The 20897-nt window shown below is 43.6% G+C and overlaps 1 pseudogene; it reads right to left on the bottom strand.

The window, feature by feature from the left end:
- Positions 1-13652: 13652 nt before the first annotated feature.
- Gapdh-ps6 (Glyceraldehyde-3-phosphate dehydrogenase, pseudogene 6) lies at positions 13653-14655 on the bottom strand (annotated as a pseudogene).
- Between the last annotated feature and the right edge of the window lie 6242 nt (positions 14656-20897).

The following is a 20897-nucleotide window of genomic DNA, read 5'->3' as shown; positions in this document are numbered from 1 at the left end:
ATGGCGTTGTTGCTTGCAGTTTTCACACGCAGCAGGCGCTGGCCGCCTTCCCAGGTTCTGGTAGTGACTGAACTCCCAATCCTACCCCTCTGCGCCTTTACTGCGCCTCCTGCTGGAGACCCCGCCGAGCCGCAAGTTCAAATTCAGGGTTACCGTAAAAATGAGTAAACAAGCTTCCTCCCAACCAGTGCAATTTGAGGCCCTGCTCTTAGGCTCCCATGTACACCCTGTGATCACTTCCATGACCCATAGCAATTCTTAGTTTGGAACATCATTGTGGCTTGTTCCTGCTGTGTTTCTCTAGCTCAGACGGAACCTCCAGGTCCAAGCACAATGCCTGACACATGTAGGCACTCAAAAGTAATAATGCTTTCAGCAACAGAGAACACAGATGCAAGCTATCATCCATGCAAGTTATCCAGTTGTAATGGACCCACACATGCAAAAGGTGGAATCTGGAGGCTGGGAGCTCAGCGCTGAAGACTGAGTAGGACCCAAGTTCTGTTCCTACCACCCACATTGGCTCACATATGCCTGCAATTCCTGCACAAGGAGCTCTGATGTCATCTTCTGGTGTCCACAGAAATCCAAACACATGTGTGTGCACGTACACACACACACACACACACACACACACACACACACGTACACATCACATAATTTTTAAAAATTAAAAATCCTTAAAAGGGTAGAGTCCTTATTAGAATATGTATTAATGAAAGGACATATTGTCTTGGAATTACTCTTCCAAGAGTAAGCCTGTGGTGCTGGCACTCCCGGGTAATTCCAGCACTTGCAGGATTTGAGAGTGTGAGCCCATCCAGAACTGCACAGCCAGTGAGGGAATGAACAAGCAAATAAGACACTATCCAAAGTGTTCAGCGCAGTTCCTCACACTTGCAGTCTCAACACTTCGGAGGTGGAGGCAGGGGGATCGGGAGTTCAAGATGAGACTGCTTGAGACTCTGTCCCAACAACAACAAAACAAAAGTTTATGGTGATGTAGATTCATGATCTAGGGAGGGGTCCTGGATCCATTCTGGGCTAAGGTGACTTTTGTAATGAATGTACCCTGAGGCAAAGATGGGAAGAATCTTTTTCTCACGATCAGAAGGATCACTTCCAAAAGAAGAAAATAGTAACCAAAAAAGGAACAATTTCAATTGTTAAAGTCTAATTCTCCTAATGAGAGTCAAATGAAAAAAAATGTAGATGAAACCGCTTCGAGAAGCAGGCACTATAAAGGGTGTAGATGTCTATGATGAAATCAATTCCACTTGCCTTTTTTTTTATACATTTTTTCTTATTGAACATAGCTTCTTTCCCCATACAGTATATTCTGATTATAGTTTCTCCTCCCTCTACTCCTCCCAGTTTCTTCTCCTCTCTCCTCTAGATCTATTCTCTTTCTGTCTCTCATTAGGAAAGATCAGGCTTCTAAGATAACAACAAAATATGACAAAATAAAATATAATATGATGAAGCAAAAACTATCACATCGAGTCTGGACACAGCAACCCAACAGGAGGAAAAGAGCCCCAAGAACACACAAAAGAGTCAAAGATTCATTCGTTCTCACAGTTAGGAGTCCCATAACATGCTAAGCTAATAGCTGTGCTATGTACCCAGAGGACCCGGTGCAGACCGGTACAGGTCCTGTGCTTGCTGCTTCAGTCTCTGTGAGCACATACGCGCTCTGCCTAGTTGATTCAGAGGGTTTTGTCCTCCTGGTGTCCTTTGGGATATCCCCTCTGGTTCTAACATTCTTCCCACCTCCTCTTCCACAGGATTCCCTGAGCTTTGAGGAAAGGATTTGATGGAAACCTCCCATTTAGACTCCCTTTCTTCATAATGCCTAGCTGTGGATTTCTGCATCTGTTCCCATCTGCTGCCAGAGGAAACATCTCTGATGATGACTGATGTATCAGAATATCATTCGGAATTACTTTATTGATTTCCAAAGTGACTGTAAAAGTTTGTACTCCTACCAGCAATGGAGGAAACGTTCCCCTTGCTCCACATTCTCGACAGGATGAACTGTCACCCGTGCTATTGGTCTTAGATCTTAGCCATTGTGACATATATAAGACGGAATCTCAAAGTAGCTTTGACTTGCACATCCCTGATGGCTAAGGGCGTTGAACATTTCTGGAAGTGCTGCTGAGCCATTTGAGATTCCTGAATTGATTTGTTCCCCCATTTAAACAAACATTTAAATGATTTATTTATTTTTGTTTTACATACATTGGTGTTCTGCCTGCATGTATGCATATGTGAGGGTGTCAGATTCCCTGGAACTGGAATTACAGTGTGGGTGCTGGAATTGAACCTGGATCCTTTAGTCGTCAACGCTCTTAACTGCTGAGCCAGTCCCCATTTTTAAATTGGACTGTCTGGCTTTTTGAGCTCTTTGTAGATTTTGGATATTAGTTCTCTATTGAATGTGGGGTTGGTAAAAATCTTTTCCCATTCTCTAGGCTACTGATTTGTCCAAATGATGGTGTCCATTGCTTTACAGAACCTTTTCAGTTTCATGAGGTCTCATTTATTATTGTTGATCTTACTGTGTGTTTTAGCAGTATTCTTTTTTTTTAATTTATTTAATACTTAATAATAATTCTTTGGTTTCCTGGCAAACATCCCCCTCCCCCTCCCCTTCCTTATGGGTGTTCCCCTCCCAACCCTCCCCCCATTGCCGCCCTCCCCCCAACAGTCTAGTTCACTGGGGGTTCAGTCTTAGCAGGGCCCAGGGCTTCCCCTTCCACTGGTGCTCTTACTAGGATATTCATTGCTACCTATGAGGTCAGAGTCCAGGGTCAGTCCATGTATAGTCTTTAGGTAGTGGCTTAGTCCCTGGAAGCTCTGGTTGCTTGGCATTGTTGTACATATGGGGTCTCGAGCCCCTTCAAGCTCTTCCAGTTCTTTCTCTGATTCCTTCAACGGGGGTCCTATTCTCAGTTCAGTGGTTTGCTGCTGGCATTCGCCTCTGTATTGCTGTATTCTGGCTGTGTTTCTCAGGAGCGATCTACATCCGGCTCCTGTCCATTGATGAGAGTGGGGTGTTGAAATCTCCCACTATTATTGTGTGAGGTGCAATGTGTGTTTTGAGCTTTATTAAGGTTTCTTTTACATATGTAGGTGCCCTTGTATTTGGGGCATAGATATTTAGGATTGAGAGTTCATCTTGGTGGATTTTTCCTTTGATGAATATGAAGTGTCCTTCCTTATCTTTTTTGATGACTTTTAATTGAAAATTGATTTTATTTGATATTAGAATGGCTACTCCAGCTTGCTTCTTCTGACCATTTGCTTGGAAAGTTGTTTTCCAGCCTTTCACTCTGAGGTAGTGTCTGTCTTTGTCTCTGAGGTGTGTTTCCTGTAGGCAGCAGAATGCAGGGTCCTTGTTGCGTATCCAGTTTGTTAATCTATGTCTTTTTATTGGGGAGTTGAGGCCATTGATATTGAGAGATATTAAGGAATAGTGATTACTGCTTCCTGTTATATTCATATTTGGATGTGAGGTTATGTTTGTGTGCTTTTCTTCTCTTTGTTTTGTAGCCAAGACGATTAGTTTCTTGCTTCTTCTAGGGTATAGCTTGCCTCCTTATGTTGGGCTTTACCATTTATTATCCTTTGTAGTGCTGGATTTGTAGAAAGATATTGTGTAAATTTGGTTTTGTCATGGAATATCTTGGTTTCTCCATCTATGTTAATTGAGAGTTTTGCAGGATACAGTAACCTGGGCTGGCATTTGTGTTCTCTTAGGTTCTGTATGACATCTGTCCAGGATCTTCTGGCCTTCATAGTTTCTGGCAAAAAGTCTGGTGTGATTCTGATAGGTCTGCCTTTATATGTTACTTGACCTTTTTCCCTTACTGCTTTTAATATTCTTTCTTTATTTTGTGCGTTTGGTGTTTTGACTATTATGTGGCGGGAGGTGTTTCTTTTCTGGTCCAATCTATTTGGAGTTCTGTAGGCTTCTTGTATGCCTATGGGTATCTCTTTTTTTAGGTTAGGGAAGTTTTCTTCTATGATTTTGTTGAAGATATTTACTGGTCCTTTGAGCTGGGAGTCTTCACTCTCTTCTATACCTATTATCCTTAGGTTTGATCTTCTCATTGATTCCTGGATTTCCTGTATGTTTTGGACCAGTAGCTTTTTCTGCTTTACATTATCTTTGACAGTTGAGTCAATGATTTCTATGGAATCTTCTGCTCCTGAGATTCTCTCTTCCATCTCTTGTATTCTGTTGGTGAAGCTTGTATCTACAGCTCCTTGTCTCTTCTTTTGGTTTTCTATATCCAGGGTTGTTTCCATGTGTTCTTTCTTGATTGCTTCTATTTCCATTTTTAATTCCTTCATCTGTTTGATTGTGTTTTCCTGGAATTCTTTCAGGGATTTTTGTGTCTCCTCTCTATGGGTTTCTACTTGTTTATTTAAGTTTTCCTGGAATTCTTTCAGGCATTTTTGCGATTCCTCTCTGTAGGCTTCTACTTGTTCTCTAAGGGAGTTCTTCACGTCTTTCTTGAAGTCCTCCAGCATCATGATCAAATATGATTTTGAAACTAGATCTTGCTTTTCTGGTGTGTTTGGATATTCCATGTTTATTTTGGTGGGAGAATTGGGCTCCGATGATGGCATGTAGTCTTGGTTTCTGTTGCTTGGGTTCCTGCGCTTGCCTCTCGCCATCAGATTATCTCTAGTGTTACTTTGTTCTGCTATTTCTGACAGTGGCTAGACTGTCCTATAAGCCTGTGTGTCAGGAGTGCTGTAGACCTGTTTTCCTGTTTTCTTTCAGCCAGTTATGGGGACAGAGTGTTCTGCTTTCGGGCGTGTAGTTTTTCCTCTCTACAGGTCTTCAGCTGTTCCTGTGGGCCTGTGTCTTGAGTTCACCAGGCAGGTCACTTGCAGCAGAAAAGTTGGTCTTACCTGTGGTCCCGAGGCTCAAGTTTGCTCACGGGGTGCTGCCCACGAGCTCTCTGCGGCGGCAGCAACCAGGAAGATATGCGCCGCCCTTTCCGGGATTTAGCAGTATTCTGTTCAGGAAATTGTCTTCTGTGCCCATGTTGGGGTTCGAGGGTATTACCCACTTTCTCTTCTATCAAGTTCAGTGTATCTGGTTTTATGTTGAGGTCTTTGATCCATTTGGAATTGAGTTTTGTACAGGGTGATAAGTATGGAACTATTTACATACTTCTACATGCTGGCATCCAGTTAGACCAGCACCATTTGTTGAAGATGCTGACATTTTTCCAATGTATATTTTAGGCTTCTTTATCATAGATTAGGTATTCATGTGTATATGGATTTATTTCTGGGTCTTCACTTGAATTCCATTGATCATCATGTCTGTTTTTAATGCCAATTCCATGAGGTAGCTCTGTAGTACAGCTTGAAATCAAGGATGGTGATACCTCCGGAAGTTCTTTGGTATAGGATTGTTTTAGCTATCCTGGTTTTTTGTTTTTCCATATAACGTTGAGAATTGTCCTTTCAAGATCTGTTAAGAATTGTGTTGAAATGAGGATTGCTTTGAATCTGTAGATTGCTTTTGGTAGGATGGTCATTTTTACTATGTTAATCCTATTGATCCATGAGCATGGGAGATCTTTCCATCTTCTGAGATCTTCTTCAATTTCTTTCTTCAAAGAGTTGAAGTTTTTATCAGACAGATCTTTTACTTACTTGGGTAGAGTTATTCCACAATATTCACATTATTCCAGGCTCTTGTGTTGTTTCCCTGTTTTCTCTCTCAGTCCATTTGTCATTTGTGTATAGGAGGGATACTGATTTGTTTTGAGTTAAGTTTGTATTCTGAAATTGTTTATCAGCTGTAGGAGTTCCCTGGTGGGTCACTTATGTATGCTATCATATCATCTGCAAATAAAGATACTTTGACTTTTCCTTTCCAATTAGTATTCCCTTGATTTCCTTCAATTGTTTCACCACTTTAGATAAGACTTTGAGTACTATATTGACTAGGGATGAATAAGGTGGACCATCTTTTCTTGTTCCTGATTTTAGTGGAATTGCTGTTTTTCTCCATTTAATTTGATGTTGGCTCTAGGCTTATTATAAATTGCCTTTATTATAGTTCAGTAAGTTCCTTGTATCTCTAATCTCTTCAAAGATTTTATCATGAATGGTGTGGAATTTTGTCTAAGGTGGTTTTCTTATGGATTGAAATGATTATGTGTTTCTTCTTTCATTTATTTATATGGTGGATTATATTTGCTGATTTTTTGTATGTTGAACCATCTTGCATTCCTGGAAAAAAGCCTACTTGATCATTATGGATGATCTTTTCTATGTATTCTTGGATTTAGTTTGCAAGTAATTTAATGAGTATTTTTGCATCAATGTTCACAAGGAAAATTGGTCTGTAATTCCCTTTCTTTGTGAGTCTTTATGTTGTGTAGGTATCATGGTAACTGTGGTCTCATAAAATGAATTGGACAAAGTCCCTTCTGTTTCTATTTTGTAGTATAACTTGAGGAGTATTGGTGTTAACTCTCCTTTAAAAGTCTAGTAGAATTCTGAACTAAAACCACCTGGCCTTTGGCTTTTATTTCTTGGGAGACTTTTAATGACTATTTCTATTTCGCTAGGGGTTCTAGCTCTATTTAATTGTTGCTCTGATCTTGATTTAACTTTTGTAAGTGGTACCTATCAAGAAAATTATCCATTTCTTTTAAAACCTCCATTGAGAAGTCAGGTGTAATTCTGACAGGTCTGCCTTTATATGTTACTTGGTCTTTTCCCCTTGCAGCTTTTGATATTCTTTCTTGGTTTTGTATATTTAGTGTTTTGAATATTATGTGCTGAGAGGACTTTCTTTTCTGGTCCAATCTACTTGGTGTTCTGTATGGTTCTTCTATCTTTATAGGTGTCTCCTTCTTTATGTTAGGAGACCTATGTTATGTTTCTTTATGTTTCTTCTATGGTTTTGTTGCAAATATTTCCTGGGCCTTGGAGCTGAAGTTCTTCTCCTTCCTTTATTCCTATTATTCTTAGGTTTGGCCTTTTCATAGCATCCCAGATTTTCCTGATATTATGTGTCAGGAATTTTGTAGGTTTGACATATTCTTTGATCTATCCATTTTTCTTATCATATCTTCAATGGTTGAGATTCTTTATTCTGTATCTTGTATTCTGTTGGCGAAGGTTGTTTAGATAGTTCTTCTTCAAGATCTTACATTTTTCATTTCCCTAATTCTTTCAGTTTGTGTTTTCTTTGTTGCTTTTATTTCCAATTTCATATCTTGGACAGTTTTATTCATTTTCTTACAGTTTGTTTTCCTGAATTTCTTTAAGGGATTTATTCATTTCCTCTTTAAGCATCTCTATTACATACATAAGAGTGGCTTTAAAGTCTTTTTCTTGTGCTTCATGTATGTTGGAATATTCAGGGCATGCAGTGGTAGGATAGTTTGGCTCTGGAGGAGATATACTGCTCTGGCTATTATTGATTGTGTTTTTATACCAGTGTCTCAGCATCTGGCTTTGGGGTAATTATAGTCCAGGTGCTGATTTCTGGGTTTCACTGTTGGGTAGACAATTTTGTTCCTTGGTTTCTGTTTCCTCTCTGGATTTTCATAGAGAGTTATGACTGTGTAGTGTCTGTTTTCCTGGCCTGTTCAGCTGGTATGTTCACAGGGAATGCCGGCTGGGGTAAGACGCTGGGTAACTGGTATGAGTTAGGGAAAGAATGTTGGAGGAGAAGGTCTTTGCAATCCTTTGGGGGATGAGATAGAGGAAAGGGAGACCACAGCAGGTTTTCAGCTACAGAGCAGGAGAGGAGACTAGGGTGATTTGGATCTCAGACACAGTAGGAGAGGTACAGGTCTGCCTTCAGCTTACTTGTTGCCCTGGGAAGAGCTGCACTTGGGTTAGCAGCGGGTACCTTCTGGAGATGGGGATTGGGAGTCAACAACTAGAAGGAGGAGGTAGGTTACAAGGGGATAGACTGTGGGAGCCACAGGACATGTGGCAGTAGGGAGGGAAAGCCAAAGCTAGGGTCCTGTTGCAGTGCTAGGGTGAAGCTTGGGGGATTGGCTCTGGTGGAACAGAAAGAGAAGAGAAGGTCTGTGGTAGCCTGCCTGGTTTGCTGGCAGGTGTGACCTGTGGTTTAGCAGAGGGTACCTGCTGAAGGTGGGGGCTGGGATGCAGTGATGAGTTGGGGGAGGGAAGTTAGGAGGAAATGCTCTCTGAATCCACAGGAGATGTGGTCAGGGAGGAGAGAAGGCTGCAACCGGTGTTCTGTTGCAGCGCTTGGGATGAAGCTAGGGTGTTGAGTCTAGGGGAAAGAAATCACACATTTCCACAAGGGTTTGTATTTTTTATCCTTCAGCATTCTTTTTTTTCTTTTTAATTTTCAAGACAGACAGGGTTTCTCTAAATAACCCTGGTTGTCCTGGAACTCACTCTATAAACCAGGCTGGCCGCCAACTCAGAGTTTCACCTGCCTCTGCCTCCAGAATGCTGGGATTAAAGCATGTACCACCACACAGACTGTCTTTTAACATTCTCAGTGTCACCAACTGTTTTTGAACAACCTGTGTCCCAAGTCAGGTCTGGCCACCCATCCTCAATAAACCAATTAAAAGAACCAAATTAAAAGTTGAAAGCAGAAGGGCTGGAGGTATGGCTCCGTGGTTAAGCCTGTTAGTTGCTCTTTCCGAGGACTAGATCTTTCAGAGGATAACTGTCTGTCACTTCTGTCTCGGGATCTGACACCCTCTTCTGGCCTCCAATGGCACTGCCTGTACATGGCACATAAACGTCCATGCACAGGCAAAACCCTCGTACACATGACATAAATGTAGAGGTTAAAACAATGGAGAGCAGAGAAAGGAGATGACTCAGTATGGCCATGTGTGCTGGATCTCTGACATTCTAGCCAATGTGCCAACATCGAATGCATATCTGGTTCCTACTCCTTTTCAAGACAAGGTCTCACTATAAACTTGGAACTCATTGTGTAGATCAGACTGGCCTGGAACTCAGAGTTCTATTCCCCCTCTGCGTCTTAAGTGCTGAGATTAAAGGTGTGCACCACCCTATCTGGCTTCTGGCTTCTGGCTTCCACTTTTCATTTGACTCTTCTAGTTGACTTATTGAGGATGGGCGGTTGGACCTGACTTGGAACAGAGGTTGTTATCCCCAAGTTCAATAACACAACCACAATTCTCAGATCTGCAGCCATAACTGATTCAGAGATTGAAGCTCCATTTGGGACTTTTTTGAGATTAAGCTGACTGGTGTTGCTAATTTATTCTTTTTTTTTTTTTTTTTTTCGGAGCTGGGGACCGAACCCAGGGCCTTGCGCTTCCTAGGCAAGCGCTCTACCACTGAGCTAAATCCCCAACCCCAAATTTAAATAAATTTTAAACAACAACAATAATAATAATTATTTGTGTGTGTGTGTGTGTGTGTGTGTGTGTGTGTGTGTGTGTGTGTGCACAACACACACATGGAGGTGAATGTATGACTTTGTGGAGTTAGTTGTCTCCTTCCCACCTTACATGGGTCCTGGGGCTTGAACTCAGGTCATCAAGTGTTTGAGGTGAGCATTTTATCCATTGGCCCAGACATTTGCTGTCTGTATTTTAAGTAATATTTCTTTTTTTTTTAATTTTTTTTTTAGTCCTAGCTTTTGGTCTAATATTCACATATCATTGAGTGCATACCATGTGTGTTTTTTTGTGATTGGGTTAACTCTCTCAGGATATTTTTCCCTTTTTATTGGATTTTTAAAAATTTCATTTCAAATGAAAATTTTAAACTCTTTCACAGTTTCCAATCCACAACCCCTCTATTCTATCCCCTCCCCCTGCTTCTATTAGGGTGTTCCCCCAAAGTACCCGGAACTTCCTGCCTCCCCACCCTGATATTCCCCTAAACTGGGGTGTCCATCTTTGGCAGGACCAAGGGCTTTTCCTCACATTGTGCTCAACAAGGCAGGGTGATATTTTCTAGTTCCATTCATTTGCCTAAGAATTTCATGTTGTCATGGTTTTTAATAGCTGAGTAGTACTCCATGTTGTAAATGGACATTTTCTGTATCCATTCCTCTGTTGAAGGACATGGTATCTTTCCAGCCTCTGGCTATTTTTTTTTCTATTAACTTGAGTATTTCTTATATACATTTCGAGTGTTATTCCCTTTCCCGCTTTCCGGGCAAACATCCCCCTCCCCCCTCCCCTTCCTTATGGGTGTTCCCCTCCCAACCCTCCCCCCATTGCCGCCCTCCCCCCATAGACTAGTTCACTGGGGGTTCAGTCTTAGCAGGACCCAGGGCTTCCCCTTCCACTGGTGCTCTTACTAGGATATTCATTGCTACCTATGGGGTCAGAGTCCAGGGTCAGTCCATGTATAGTCTTTAGGTAGTGGCTTAGTCCCTGGAAGCTCTGGTTGCTTGGCATTGTTGTACTTTTGGGGTCTCGAGCCCCTTCAAGCTCTTCCAGTTCTTTCTCTGATTCCTTCAATAGGGGACCTATTCTCAGTTCAGTGGTTTGCTGCTGGCATTCGCCTCTGTATTTGCTGTATTCTGGCTGTGTCTCTCAGGAGAGATCTACAGCACTGACTGCTCTTCCAGAGGTCCTGAGTTCAATTCCCAGCAACCACATGGTGGCTCACGACCATTTGTAATGGGATCTGATGCCCTCCTCTGGTGTGTCTGAAGACAGCGACACTACACTCACATACATGAAATAAATAAAAAATAATAAAAATAAATAATAAAAATAAAAATTATTAAAAAATAATAAAAATAAATCTTTCAAAATGACATTCTGAGGTGGACGATGGTGGTGCATGCCTTTAATCCCAGCACTGTGGAGGCAGAGGAAGGCAGATCTCTGAGTTCTGAGTTCGAGGCCAACCTAGTTTACAGAGCAAGTTCTAGGACAGCTAAGGCTACACAGAGAAACCCTCTCTCCCAAAACAAAACAAAATAAGACAAACAAAAAACAAACTCCAAACCAAAACCACATTCTACATTTTGCACCTGGGCAACGGGTGAAGAACATAAGAAGGTTGGCTTCCGGTGGGGTCAGTCTGAAGGAAGCAGCTCTAGCCTTACTCACCCTTCTGTGGCACTGAGCTGCTCTTACTCTCTCTGGGCTTTAGAAGGCCTGTCTTTCAGAAACAGGGAGACCACACTGTCAGCCCTGGGCGGGCAAGCAATAGGAAGGACGTGGGGGCCCGGGGACATGAGTGTTATAGAACTCATTGATTGGGCATCTGAAGCTCCAGGTACTTCCGGAAGTGCCTCACATTTAAGTCACATCACACCATGAAGTAGATGCTTTCATTATCTCAATTCTTTTTTTGAACACATGTTAAAACTGAATGTGGAGAGGTTAAAGCCACTTGCTTACTGTCACAGAGTCATATCAAATGTTGGGGGTACAATTTCAATCTGAGTCTGGCGTCAGTGATAGCTAAGAAAGCCACGATCTGTAGAATGTTCAGGCTTTATTCAAGAGAGGCAGTATCATCCTGACAAGGATGGACGCAATTTAAAACATTAGCCCTTAGTCAAGTGTCACTCAGTGGCAGAGTACTTGCCTGGTGTGCTTGAGACTGGCTTCCATTCCCAGCACTGAAATAAAGGAAGCAACAGTGATTCCTTCCCCTCCCCTCCTCTTTTCCTTTTGTCCTAGGTACCCAGAGCTCAGGAAGTCTTTAAAAAGTCAAACTCCCTTCCATCTCTCCACCCCCAATACTAGGGTCCAGAGAAGAAAGAAAATCCCTCTGTCTGAGATGAGCCCTGCATCTTACCTTTCTGCTCAGTCTCCTGCAGTGACGCTGAGGAACAAGTCTCTTTTGTCTCCGCTGTCATTTTCCTGTGGGCCTACCTGTAATGGCGGAGGTAATGGGCCATTTATTCTGGCTGTAACTTGACATTAGTCGTCAGGTGATGACATCTCTGTGAAACGATCTGTTAGTTCTCTGAGAGGAATGGGGCACTATGGAATGTGGCTCTAATGCTAGCGACCTGCACCACATCTCAGGGTGATGTGTGTGTGACACTGAATGTGACTATCAATGGTGGCTTGTGTGCAAGTAGCGCTGGGTATTGAGGGAAATAGTGTGGACAGAGACGATGCTTCGCTTTCCCCAACATGAAGAGTGCCTCTGTTTATACTTGTGATGGTGTGCAGACGTTTGCATATGGCTGTGTAAAATCAAGAGTTGTAGGTTTACTGTTTTCGTACTGTATGTATATAAGTCTATGAATTTAGGTAAGTCTCTGATAATTTGAACGAAAAATAGACATGATGGTTGGAAAGGTGACAGAGGCAAAGGAGACTTGTTCCTCAGTGTCACTGCAGGGGACTGGGCAGATAGGTGAGATGTGGGACTCATCTCAGAGGGATTTTCTTTTCTCTCTGGACCTTAGAATTGGGGGTGGGGAGAGTGAAGGTAGCTTGACAGTTTTAATTAAAGGTCTCTTCTTGCAACCTTGACTGCAGTCTTTCTTTTTGGCACTACCTGGCCTGAATCTCCATGCATACCAGGCTGCTGCCTCTCCTGCCCCTGCCTCGTTGAGAGCTGGTTATTTTAGCCTAACAGTAGGTGGGAGACAGAGATACCAGGAAAAGACTGAGGTAACCTTAGAGCATCTCTGCATCTCTTTGTATAAATAAGAGGGGAATGCAGTTAGCTTGAATTCAGCTCGTGTGTGTGTGTGTGTGTGTGTGTGTGTGTGTGTGTGTGTGTGTGTGTGTTCATCATTTAATTTACAGGTGACATCTGAGGAATACGTTGTTATTCGCAGCACTTGATGCTGTAGACAGGAACCTCTGTGTCTCCTCTGTCCTCAGAGCTCCTGAGCCATGGCTTTCCCTCAGGACCGGCTGTAAGAGTCTCAGCAAAGCAAACAAGGCCAAAGCAGACAACAGTCAGCAATGGCATACAGGACAACTAACTAGCTGAGAAGAGACTGCTAGAGGTGGCTTATAGTTCTAGCACTTGCCGCGAAAGCACTAGTCATGGCTTTGGCTGAATTATTTATGAAACACAAGGGCTGGGGACATGGCTCAGTGAGAAAAGTGCCTGCCAGGCAAGTATGGGGACCTGAGCTCCGACCTGAAGCATTGATATAAAACCCTGGACTCTGAGAGAATGAGACAGGCAGTTCCCTAGAACTCACTGTCCAGTCAAACTTGCTAAGTGATGAGCTCCAAGTTCAGTGAACAACCATGTCTCAAAATAACATAGAAAAGGGAGCTGGAGAGCTGGTGCAGCCCTTAAGAGCACTTGCTGGTTCCCAGCACTTATGTGATGGCTCACAAAGGGCTGTAATCCCAGTTCTAGGAGTATCCAGAGGACTGTTCTGGCCTCCCATGCACTTACACATATACAGTTAAAACCCACATACGCATAGAATCTTACAACAGTAGGCAGAGCTGGGTTAAGGAAGACACATGATTTTTTTTTGAGGGTGCAGCAGACTTTACTGATGGTATTCCAGAGGGAAGGGAGGGCTCCCCAGGCCCCTCCTGTTATTATGGGGTCTGGGATGGAATTGTGAGGGAGATGCTCAGTGTTGGGGGCTGAGTTGGGATGGGGACTCCTTAGCAACTGAGGGCCTCTCTCTTGTTCTCAGTGTCCTTGCTGGGCTGGGGTGAGTGGTCCAGGGTTTCTTACTCCTTGGAGGCCATGTAGGCCATGAGGTCCACCACCCTGTTGCTGTAGCCATATTGTCATACCAGGAATTGAGCTTTACAAAGTTGTCATTGAGGGCAATGCCAGCCCCAGCATCAAAGGTGGAAGAATGGGAGTTGCTGTTGAAGTCGCAGGAGACAACCTGGTCCTCAGTGTAGCCCAGGATGCCCTTTAGTGGGCCCTCGGACTCCTGCTTCACCACCTTCTTGATGTCATCATACTTGCAGGTTTCTCCAGGCGGCATGTCAGATTCACAACGGATACATTGGGGTTAGGAACATGGAGGGCCATGCCAGTGAGCTTCCCATTCAGCTCTGGGATGACCTTGTCCACAGCCTTGGCAGCACTAGTGGATGCAGGGATGATGTTCTGGGTTGCCCCACAGCCATCATGCCACAGCTTTCCAGAGGGGCCATCCACAGTCTTCTGAGTGGCAGTGATGGCAAGGACTGTGGTCATGAGCCCTTCCATGATGCCAAAGTTGTCATGGATTACCTTGGCCAGGGGGGCTAAGCAGTTGGTGGTGCAGGATGCATTGCTGACAATCTTGAGGGAGTTGTCATATTTCTCATGGTTCACACCCATCACAAACATGGGGGCATCGGCTGAAGGGGCGGAGATGATGACCCTTTTGGCCCCACCCTTCAAGTGAGCCCCAGCCTTCTCCATGGTGGTGAAGACGCCAGTAGACTCCATGACATACTCAGTACCAGCATCACCCCATTTGATGTTAGTGGGATCTCACTCCTGGAAGATGGTGATGGGCTTCCCATTGATGACAAGCTTCCCATTGTCAGCCTTGACTGTGCCGTTGAACTTGCCATGGGTAGAGTCATACTGGAACATGTAGACCATGTAGTTGAGGTCAATGAAGGGGTCGTTGATGGCAACAATCTACTCTTTGCCAGATGCAGAGCAGTAGGCAGCCCTGGTTACCAGGCGCCCAAAACGGCCAAATCCGTTCACTCCGACCTTCACCATCTTGTCTATGAGACGAGGCTGGCACTGCATGAGAAGAGGCGGCTGTCTCTGGAACAGGGAGGAGCAGAGAGCCCCTCCCTCTGATTCTTACAAGAACACCTCCAAAGGGTATAGTTTGGATTTTAAATGTCTCCCAAAGGCTCGTGTGCTGCAGGGAAGTGGTAGAGCCTAGTCAGAGGAAGGTAGGTTATTGGTGGTATATCCTTGAAGGGGACAGTGGGACTTCAGTGGCCCTGCCATGTGCTTTCTGGTTCTTTTTAAATTTATCTTATTATTGTTAGTGTTTGTGTGTGGACAGTGTGTGTAGGTCAGAGGACAACTTTCAGGAGTCAGTTTGGTTTTGATTCTGAGTACAGACAAGGTGGACAGAGAGCTTCTGGGTGATACGCCTGTTTCTGCCTTCCACCTCTTCACGTGAGTGCTGGAATTATAGATGTACGCTACTCTATCTGGGTTTTTCTGTAGGCTCTTAGAATTGGACTCAGATCACTAGGTTTGTAGGGAAGGTGCTTTGACCTACTGAACCATCTTGCTCAGGTGTTTTTTAAATTTTAAAACATCTTATTTTGTTTTCAGATGATATTTTTAATTATTTGTATGTACATATGTGTGCCATGGTGTGTATATGGAGGTCAGAGGACAAGTTTCCAGAGTTGGGTTCTCTCCTTCTACTATGTGTGTGCCAGCTAGTTTTATGTCAATTTAATATGAGCTGGAGTTATCTGAAAGTAGGGAACCATTGTTAAGCTAATGCCTCCATATAGTCCTGCTCTAGAGCATTTTGTCAACTAATGGTTGATGTGGAAGGGCTCAACCCAGTGTGGGGGTGCCATTCCTAGGGTGGTGGTCCTGTGTTCTATAAGAAATCAAACTGAGCAAGGCATGAGGAGCAAGCTAATAAGCAGTACTCCTCCATGGCCTCTGCATCAGCTCTTGCCTCTAGGTTCCTGCCCTGTTTGAGTTCCTGTCCTGACTGTCTTCAGTAATGGACAGTGATGTGGAAGTGTAAGCCAAATAAACCCTTTCTTCCCCAAGTTGCTGTGTCCATCACAGCAATAGTAACCTCAACTAAGACAATGTGGGTTACAGGAATAATTTGGATCGTCAGGCTTGGCATCAAGAGTCCTTATGTGTTGAGCCATCCTGCCATCCCTGACTCCTGAATCTTAATGAGATGAGAGGTTTCACACCAAGTGCTTCATTCCATGGCCATTTGGCACATACACCAAAGACCAAAATGCCATGTGTCTGCCTGGTCATGGACTGGAACTTCTCAAATAGTCAACAATTAACTTGCAGGAATTTTGTTGTGCCGAGGGAAGCTTGATAAACACACCAGAGTCTGGGGTTGGTAAAGAAGGGGAGTGCTAGTAGTGATAGGTGGCTCTAGATCAATGGGACATTTTGCTGGACAAATCATCACAGTGCCATCAAAGCAATGCCCATAGATACACTGTTGCTTCAAGTCGCCACAGCAGAGTACTGAAGGGTACATTTCCTCAGCTCCCTGGTCTTCCTCATTGCCGCAGGAAGGGAATAGAAAACCGCCCTTTCAAGGCGTTAACTTCACTGGCTCTTGAGTGTCTGGACCTCCCCAAGCCCAGGCCTTTCTTGATTAGCATCTGAGGCCCACAGTGGAGGATGAGGTCAGCATGGTGTGAGATGAGATGACAGTGTCACGACTTGGCTGCCCATAAAACAACTGTTTTTAAAGCTAAATTTTGTAATCTCATAGCTTTCCTAAGGGGTTATGTAATACAAAGCCTTGACCATGAAGCTATTTGTAAAACTGTGAATTTCTTCTGAACTGAGTGGGGAGTATGGGAAAGTTGGGCCCTTGGGAGGCAAGCATGGTGGAATGAACACTGAAGGTCTCTCTTAAGGTGACAGAGGTCAAATCTTCTGTAGATATAAAAAGCTTTGTCTTCTCAAGATTTCTAAAGTAGAAAGTGTTCAACCTACTGACCTCAACCTAGGAAAAAAAGAGAGAGAGAGAAAGAAACCCCCAGTGGAACTTGCTCAGCTTCTTAAACCATAACTGGGGCCAGCTGGCTGCTTACTCGGGGTGGGATAACTTACCCTCCAGCAAGGGTTTGGAGCTTGGCCATCTAAAGGAGTGACAGTCTTGGAATCAGATACCATAATTGGTATACCTCAGGCTCTCTTGGAGTCTACAAGAGAATTTGTAGAAGGCTCTATGTATCAGATAAAGGCTTGATAAGCACTGGATGTAGCATACTTGTAGGCTTGGCTACCTGGGAGGCAGGAGTAGGAAGATCTCTGGAGCCTAGACATTTGAGTCCAGCCTCGGGTAACACAATGAGATCTAGCCCAGTTCAAACAACAATAACAAGGACAGTGAAGAATTAGACAAGGTGCTGTGATGCAAGTCTATAATCCTAGCACATGGAGTGAAAGGCAGGAGGCTCAAGAGTTCAAAGCCACCCTGTCTACATAGTGAGATCTTGTCTCAAAAACCAATACAAAGAGAGTCTGGACAGATCTCATTGTGGATCCATCACTCAATAACTATGTGACTTTAAGCAAATCACCGAATCCTTCCAATTCTGTCTCTTTGGCCGTAAAATTGAAACAATAATTCAAGTTAATTCATAGGTGATTGCAAGGTTAAAATATGATAATATATGATATATATGTTATATGGACCATAGAAGCAGCATACATGATTTGGCAACCTCACAGTGAGTCAATAATAATGTAGAGGCCAGAAGAGGGTGTTACAGATAGTTATAAGCCACCATGTAGGTACTGAATATCAAAACCATGTCCTCTTGAAGATCAACCAGTGCTCTTAATTGCTGAACCACCCTTCCAGTGACTCCACTTCTTTTTAGACAAGCTCCTGCTATTGACAGAGTCATTTGATTCCTTTTCATTCCCATATTTGCTCAAGATAACAAAGTGGGAGCTTTGTTTGTTGAGACAGGATCTCTTTACTTAGCCCAGGTTGACCTCAAATTAGCAGTCCTGATTCAGCCTCTCAAATGCTGGCATTATAGACATGCATTGTGTCAGGTTTCTGACACATTTCTTGAGAGTGTGGTCTGTCCTTTTGTTTCTAGTTTCTCCCTAACCCTTGTTCACACACAGGCTTGTCGTTTAGGGAATGCTATCTGAATCTACCACATCCTGTTTGTTTTCTTAGAAAATCCCACGACCCTATGGCTCGGAGCCATACTGAAGCTATGCTAAATCCCACTACATGTGCCCAACCATGCTGCCACCTTCCTTTCCAGGTTTGGGAGTTGAGCTAGCCTCTTGATTTGCTGACAATGCTGAGAGCAAGGGGGTTGGAATGGCTCAGTCTCCTTTCAACCCAATCCCTTTTGCACCCAAGGGAGCCTTTCCCCTTCTTATGCACCTCAATGCCAGTGCCTCCTGATTCTTCCCTTCTCCTTAGCTTATTCCTTTTCTCTTCTATATCTTCAACTTACCTGCAGTCACTTTACTGAGAACCACAGGAGTTTCCTTTTTTATCTGAGTCAGAATCTTGTTATGTAGTGAAGGCTGGCCGTGTATTTGTGATTCTCTTGAGGCATGTGCCACAAAGTCCAGCTGTAGGAGTGTCTTTTAATTTTTTAAGGTTTATTTATTTTGTGGGAATGAATATTTTGCCTGCCTATATGTATTGTGCACCATGTGTGTGCCTTGTGCCTTCAGAAGAAGACTGCTGGAGCACATGGCAATTTCTTCCATTGCTTGCCACAATACAGCAGCACAAATGACAGGGAGCCTAGTGATATATTCTGTTTCATTCCATTCCTGAACATCATCCAAGCTGCTAGAGAGATCAGGCACTGCAGCCTAGGATAGAATTCTGCCTCAAGAAGACCTTCCTTGGGGAGTAATGCAGGGGATTGATGGATTTCAGTCAGCTGCAGAGTTTTGAGTCATTTGCTGTGTAATCACTCTCTGTGCTTGGGGACCAAGATCCAGGGCAAAAGGACATAAAGCTGTAGGAACTAGGACACCTCTCTGTCTTTGTAATGTTTCTGATTTTGCATTTATGAAATATGCTCTTGCTATAGAGCTCAAGCTGGCCTCGAACTTACTATGCCCCTGCCTCATTTCTGGAATGTTGCTAGCACTATAAGAGTGTACCCCTCAGGGTTGGGGATTTAGCTCAGCGGTAGAGCGCTTGCCTAGCGAGCGCAAGGCCCTGGGTTCGGTCCCCAGCTCCGGAAAAAAAGAAAAAAAAAAAGAAAAAAAAAAGAGTGTACCCCTCACTTGGCTTCTCTCTATTTTGGGAATATTTAGTGTACTATGAGACTCTCCTCTGGTGAGGCCAGTAAACATCTGTTCACTGCTGAGTTGCTCTCTTGTGACAGAGAAAGACATTGAGCAGGACCTGGGATTTAATACCAAACATGCATGAGTGCCAGGTGTGTGCTCAGCCATCGAGTTACAGCACCAGAGCTCCATATTTACCTGGGTGTGGCAGCACACACCTCTAATCCAGCACTCTGGAGGGAGAGGTGGGCAGATCTCTGTGAGTTTGAGGCCAGCCTGGTCTATGCGGCACAAGCTCCAGGCTAGCCAGAGCTATGTAGTGAGAACCTGTCTTTGGAAAGGAAGGAAGAAAGGAAGCAAGGAAGGGAGGAAGGGAGGAAGGGAGGAAGGGAGGAAGGAAGGGAAGAGTGTCATCTTTAAAGAAACTCTGAGGTTTTTATATCTTAGTCAATTAAAAGTATTCATAGCTGTCTACATATTTTGTTTACCACTAATTTCAGTTAAAAAAAACTCTTTTAGGGGCTGGAGAGATTGCTCAGTGCTTAAGAGTATGGGCTGCTATTCTGGGCCTGGGTTCCGTTCCCAGCCCCCACATTGGGCAGAGGTACCATTCTCTTCTTGATTTTTTTTATTAACTTGAGTATTTCTTATATACATTTCAAGTGTTATTCCCTTTCCTGGTTTCCGGACAAACATCTTTTTTTTTTTTTTTTCGGAGCTGGGGACGGAACCCAGGGCCTTGAGCTTGCTAGGCAAGCACTCTACCACTGAGCTAAATCCCCAACCCATCCTCTTCTGGTCTATAAGATCACTGAATACACATATACACACGGTACACATGCATACACTCGGACACATACACACACACATTTCACTTAAATAACTATTGTATACTTTCTTCTTTTAAAAGCTATTATTATGACATTTTATTTAGTTAGTGGGGAGAGCAGGGGTACGCCTGAGTGTGTAGAGGTCAAAAGACACCTTGAAGGCTCTTTTTGTTTGACTTCAGGTAGTCCTGATTGGTAGCAGGCACCTTGACCTGTGGAGCTATCTTACTGGCCTCTAGTGTATAAATTAACAAGCCTCTGGTTTTGCCAGTTAAGATGTATTGTCAGCATTAGACACGTTAATGATCATGGCCAGTGGAAATGGTGATAGTGAAGGGGCCTAGCTCATCTTATTGGGTGAGAGGTCTTGGTTAAGACAACAGACTACATACTAAAGCAGTCCTTCGGAGCACCATTACCTGAGTTCTGGCCATGACCCGACCCTGTGTCCATTTGCTCACTCACATTAGGAGATGTCATACTATAGATGAGAATGGAAACGGAACCTGTAGACAGTTCTGAACAGTTCTGGGGAGCAAGAAGTGCTCAGTCGGGCTCTGACCTCCCCTTAGCAGTGTTACTACCTAAGGAAAAGATGTTAACAATCAGAAAAAATAGCCTGGAGTATACATATGGAAGTTTAGAAGTTAGTTCCTTCTAAACTGAGAGATGAGGTTTCTCCTGACTTGAGGAACATTTTCACTCCCAGTACTGGATTTCCTATAGGTAGCCTAACTCCAAGAGGTCCTTACAATGTCAACTTGAAACACGTACAGTTGTTTGAGAGGAGGGAACATCAATTGATAAAATAAGATTGTTGGGCCAGCCTGTAAAAAAAATTTTTTTAAATTACTGATTGACTGGGGAGGGCCCAGCACATTGTGGGTGGTTCCATTCATGGCCTGGTGGTCCTGGGTTCTCTAAGAAAGCAGGCTCAGCAAGCCATGGAGAGCAAGCCAGTATGCAACATCCCTCCATGGCCTTTACATCAGTTCCTGCCTTCAGATTCCTGCCCTATTTGAGTTCTTTCTTGCCCCGACTTCCTTCAATGATGAACTTCAATATGGAAGTGTAAGCCAAATAAACCTTTTTCCCCCAAGTTACTTTGGTGTAGCTTCATCACAGCAGATCATCACTAAGACAATCACTCTGTCTCGGGAA

This window comes from Rattus norvegicus, chromosome X (assembly GCF_036323735.1).
Source record: "Rattus norvegicus strain BN/NHsdMcwi chromosome X, GRCr8, whole genome shotgun sequence".
In the NCBI taxonomy this organism is placed as follows: domain Eukaryota; kingdom Metazoa; phylum Chordata; class Mammalia; order Rodentia; family Muridae; genus Rattus; species Rattus norvegicus.
This window is presented reverse-complemented; position numbering and strand designations above follow the sequence as displayed.